The sequence below is a fragment of the Pseudoliparis swirei genome, chromosome 12, assembly GCF_029220125.1.
Source record: "Pseudoliparis swirei isolate HS2019 ecotype Mariana Trench chromosome 12, NWPU_hadal_v1, whole genome shotgun sequence".
Lineage (NCBI taxonomy): Eukaryota > Metazoa > Chordata > Actinopteri > Perciformes > Liparidae > Pseudoliparis > Pseudoliparis swirei.
In genome coordinates, this window is record NC_079399.1 from 6,729,240 (window position 1) to 6,735,421 (window position 6,182).

A 6,182-nucleotide genomic window follows, 5' to 3' on the forward strand; every position below is an offset into this window, starting at 1 on the left:
AGTGTAATCATTAGATGAGATTAGATATTCCTGTATTAGTCCCACAGTGTGTCAAGATCACATACCACATTAGACCAATAATACAAGTAATGTTAAATATAAATTATATATATATATAAATATAAAAGTCAAAAATCATATTATCAATATATATATATATAAATTTTTTTAAATCATGTTTTTTAATGGGATGCCTGCAGAAATTGCTTTAAGAGTCACTTATGGTCAGTGTTTACATGAATGTCCAATTCTATTTATTTTTGCTTTCTGCCTTTTTTTAAAGTTACATATTTGTGTTTAACGTGACTATCCAAAACCGTGCAGGATGAGATTTGACCTTGTAAAAAAAGATAATGTTGACCTTCAAACCACAAACAGTTGGTGTTCCTTGCAATGCGCCGTGCAGCCACACGATGGCGCTGAGAAGCAGCAGCTGCTGTGTGTCCAGCGTGAAACACGCAGCAGCAGCAGAGGAGCAACTCGATGAGCTGCAGTGCCTCTTACCCTCCGTCCCAGACCTTATTACAGTTGCTCTCAGAAATCAACCCCACGTCCTCCCCAGCAGGACAATGCAGCACGCTTCAGCTTCATGCTTCAGCTTCAGGCTTCAGCTTCAGGCTTCAGGCCCCCCCGCGTGCTGGAAAGTCCCTTTTCCCCTCTGCGTCGTCCTCGAGTGACCTCTAACCGAGCATGTTGGTGTCGTCCATCTGCAGAGGGGGAATGATGGAGAGCGACAGGCAGCAGCTTCAGTAACAGTCTGTCCCGGCCTGCGTGGACATCAAACTTTAAACCGGGCCCTGGGAGGGATGAGTTGTGTTCTTCTTCTCTTCTTCTCCTCGTCTACGTCGTGCTGCGCATCGTATTTACATTGGATGTTTTATTTGACGTGCATTATTCACTCCGTTTGGATGTTTGATCTGCACTGTGCATAATAATGTAGCTGTGGCACCGGGTAGTCTGGGGGGGGGGGGGGGGTCGTGGCTCAATAAGCAAAGAAGCAAATTTATGAAGGTCTTAAATGGCGTCTGGAGGAGAGATTATTAATTGGAATTCTGGGATGTTGGAGGAAGTACTCTCAGTGGAGACGAGGTTGAAGTCGCCAGGCGTAACGTCTAACTCCTATTTAGATTTGATTTCAGTTTTACGATAAAGGTCCAGTGGCGAGGGGGGGGGGGGGTTGTTCACTCTGAATGACGTACGCTGTTAATCAGAAACAAAAACACACGAGTGAGACGGGAAATCAGAATAATCTGAATCATCGCATGTTTAAAAAAAAAAAGAAGACCGATCCTTTAAAAAGAGTGTGTGTGCTCGTCGAGGCCTGTTGTAACTTGTGTTTTATTCATCATTCATTCGGTCATCTCATGGTCTCAACTCAATGTCGCCAAACCATAATTTTGCCAAAACAAAGTGATCATTTAAGACTTTCTTTAAATCTGTAGCCATGCAGCTCCAGCCAGACATAACCACTCTGTGGAAGAGAGAGGGGGGGGGGGCACATTAACTAACTGCTCATTTGATTTATTTTATTTTACAGAAGAGCTCTCCTCAGTCTAATACCCTAATCAGCATTCATACCTTGCCGCGATGATTCGGAACAATGCTTTTTTATTGAGGAAGTGATCTCACCCTTGAGTGCCAGAATCAGCCTTTTTTACAGCCCATCTCCTCGGGGGCCTCATCCATCACCGAGGTGTCTGGGCGACACGGCCGCGAGACACGCACTAACTCATTTAAGGAGAGGGACATACACGGATATATCACTCAAGACCACTAACTCACTTACTGACGGCTGATGTGGTGAAACATCTCCAGGCTGCTCGGAAATCCCTCGGCGCACCGCTGGAGTTTTGACCGCGAAAAAATAATAATAGAGATTATTAAACTTCTTCTGACAGATGAGGTGGGAATAAAGGGCAAATTCACTTGGATTCTGATTCGTCTCGCTATCTATTCAGCCGTTTTTATTCTTCGCGCCTTGTTTACACGAACAATATCACATCACGGAAACCAATCGTGACTAAGCGTGACCGTAAAGTCGATCAGAAAGCATGTAATCCTACAGAATACACGCGTGTTCAATCAGCAGCCTGACAAAGGCGCAGCGTTGCTCATCAGCACTATATTTTTTTCCAATTACATTTTCAGATTGAGTCGAGTGGGCCTAAAACGGAGCTCTGAGAAATACCGGCGCGCGACATTTTATTGCAACACTTCATTTTATGGGAGCAGCTGCAGCATTTTAAAGGGACTATGTGAAGCAATTTACATGTCGTAATTGTTTTGTATTGAGAAAATGTTGAAAAGTATGAAAAAAGTAGATCTATGCTATATTGAAAAAGCCATTGCTTGTCCATGCATGTAGAAATTAGTAGTTTTAAATATCATAGTATAGTATTTAAAATAGCGTCATGGAAATAAATCTTAGCATTTTATTTCTTAAAGGTTCATAGTCAAAAGTCATGGTAGAGAATGTAAAAAAATATCTTGGGAAAAGTCAGTGTGTCGCAAAATGTGAAAAAAGTTCCAGTATATGTAAAAAAATTACATGAATAAATTAAAGTTTAGTATGTCGAATGTAAAAAAAATAATATATATATAGGTCACTGTACCATAAAAGTCAAGTTAAAGGATAGTATGTTATAAAAAATTGTAGCATATCCTAAAAAAGTTTTTTAAAACGACAAACAATTATATAATATTACATTAAACTATGTATGTTACACAGTGTCTATATTTAAAGTGTACAGTTTTCAGAGTGATGTGAACTTGGTTGTCCTGGAGATGTCCAGGGGGAGAGGGGTCCACCACAATCTGACATATGGGTCGCGGAGGAATTGCAGCCAATCACCTTTACCGACACAGTCTGTCCTTAACCGTGGCAACAGTGGACCAGTTGGTGGAGGAGGAGGAAGAGGAGGAAGAGGAGGAGGAGGTGAGGATGGATTCTTCTGGAAATTCACAAACATCTCCACTGTACTTGGAGCGCTGACCACTAGGGGGTTTCTTCTGCATTAATTTACAAGCTGGTCAATCTCCAGTCTGACCTGTAGGCGGACTTGTGTCAGAAAAAAAAGTCCTAGTTTGGTATAGGTCATAACAAATGTCATGGAGAAGATATGACAAACGTTTCAGCATCAGTCATTGTTTATATCTCAAAATTAAAAATGTCCAAATTGTATAGTATGTTGAAAAAAAGTCAACGTATACCAAATCAAAAAACGTCATAAAATAAAGGTCACATCTCTGCTCCCCTCTGAGTGACCAATGGGGTGCGACAAGGTGGGATACGGTCACCTGCTCTTTTCAATCGTCGTATGGATGACCTCGCTAAAAAGATGTATGATGGAGGAAAGTCTCATTAACCATGTGATGTACGCCGATGACCGAGTGGCCCCGCCTCCTTATTACTGCTCTTGTTATGTCCTGCAGTATGATGTCATTCAACTCAACTCTCAAAAGACTGTTATGATGATACCAAGGAGTCACAGAAATTGTACAATATGGCGACCAAAGCATTGCATTGTAAAGAAAACAGCCATACTATTTTTTTAAAGTCATTAAAAAGTATGCAAAAAAAATTAATCATACTATAGTATGTTGGAAAAAAACCGTAATAAAAATGTCTTAAATATTATAGTATGTCAGAAGAAGTATTAATACATCATATAAGAGTCATTTTCATAGTAAAAAATAATAATATTGAAATAGTCATCGGAAAAAATTTCTTCACAAAGTCATAGCATTGTCTGTAAAAATGTATACCAGATTTTTAAGTGATTAAAAAGTATGCTAAAAAAATTAATCATACTATAGTATGTCGGAAAAAAACCATAGTATGGTAAGTAATAAAAAAAGTCTTAAATATTATAGTATGTCAGAAGAAGTCATAATACATCATATAAGAGTCATTTTCAAAGTAAAAAAATAATAATATTGAAATAGTCTTCGTAAAAAAATGTCTTCACAAAGTCATAGCATTGTCTGTAAAAATGTTAACCAGATTTTTAAGTGATTAAAAAGTATGCTAAAAGAATTAATCATACAGTATAGTATAGTATGTACATATAGTACATAAAGTATGTCGGGGATAAAATCATAGTATACTATGATATTTAAGACTTTTTTTATTACTTAATAAAAAAAGTCTTAAATATTATAGTATGTCAGAAGTAGTCATAATACATCATATAAGAGTCATTTTCATAGTAAACAAAAATATATTGAAAGTCATCGTCAAAAATGTCTTCACGAAGTCATAGCATTGTTTTCAAAAATGTATTATAAAGTACGTCCATCAAAAAAGTAAAACAGTCGGATGCCTTAAGAGTCAAACTATTATATGATTAAATGTCAGTCTATTGAAAGTCATAACAAAGTGTTGGTATAGCACGTCGTAAAAAAGTTGTAAAAAGTCATAACAAAATGATAATACAGCATTTAATCAACAATGTCCCTTTGGCATGGAGGTACAGCATTATGAATGCGGTACTCGTATACATTATGTCACCAAGTAAATAATAAATAAAGAGCTATAAAGCATGTTAGGGACACTTTTACAGCCCGTGTCATGAATACATCACAGAGTTGGATGGAGGCAAAACAAAGGAAGGACTGGAGGTAAACACAAATCACCTCGGTGCCGTGGGCCCAAGATGAATATGGAAGGTTTCATCTCTTGTTGTTGTTGTTGTTTGGTGACAGGATCAATATCGCGCTCATGTTAAATGATACACTGCGATTCGAGAACCTTCAAAATGTAAAGAGTACATGCTGATAGTTTAACTTCGGCTAGCCTCCACTGCTGCAGCAGGGCGAAGCATCAGAGGGAGTGGTCGCCCAAACTAATAGAAAGATGGAGGCGTGGCCTGTTGTTAACGGTTACTTCCTGTAGCCAATGTAGCATGACAGCATGGTGGAAGTAGCACGCTAACTAGCGGACGGCTGACTACTTAGCTAGTATAATTCTGCAATGTGCTCATGTTACTTTGTTTGGAAGAAATGTATCTGAAAAAATATATATATATATATTTATGTATAGATATAAAAATACATACATATATATTATATACAGGACTGTCTCAGAAAATTAGAATATTGTGATAAAGTTCTTTATTTTCTGTAATGCAATTAAAAAAACAAAAATGTCATGCATTCTGGATTCATTACAAATCAACTGAAATATTGCAAGCCTTTTATTCTTTTAATATTGCTGATTATGGCTTACAGCTTAAGAAAACTCTAAAATCCTATCTCATAAAATTTTAATATTTCCTCAGACCAAGTTAAAAAAAAGATCTATAACAGCTGAGTGTTTGTCAAGGCTCAGGAAACCCTTGCAGGTGTTTCGAGTTAATTAGACAATTCAAGTGATTTGTTTAATACCCTACTAGTATACTTTTTCATGATATTCTAATATTTAGAGATAGGATATTTGAGTTTTCTTAAGCTGTAAGCCATAATCAGCAATATTAAAAGAATAAAAGGCTTGCAATATTTCAGTTGATTTGTAATGAATCCAGAATGCATGACATTTTTGTTTTTTTAATTGCATTACAGAAAATAAAGAACTTCATCACAATATTCTAATTTTCTGAGACAGTCCTGTATATATTTTATATATACATATATATAATTTATATATATAAAAATACATACATATATTATATATATATATATTTTATATATACATATATATAATTTATATATATATATATAAACAAGGTGCAAACAAAAACTAACTTAGAGTTCAGAGAATTAATCTACCTCCACCTACAAAAGTAAACGTGACCATATTTACTACCAGAAGCATCTTTATGAGTGCATTACCTCTTATGAATGTGCTTATAATTCACACATAACCTTCATATGAAGTGGACCGCGTGTTGTTTTAATGTCGTGAATGAACTTTCAAACTGTTTTAAACCTGCTTTTGAATGTTATATCATTAAATGAAATTAAAGTAACAGGATTACAGGAGTCAAATGTTCACAAATGTGTTTTGCTGCCAAATTGTATTCAAAAAAATCCATTAAGCAAATAATATCCTCGCGTCTGCATACAACTCTACAACAGTGTGATTTAAGAGTTAAATAGTGCTTAGAAATTATAAATAGGGTGGTTTAAATCAAAAGCGTGACCAAAATATGAATAAATAATACATTTAAATGATTGTATGATGA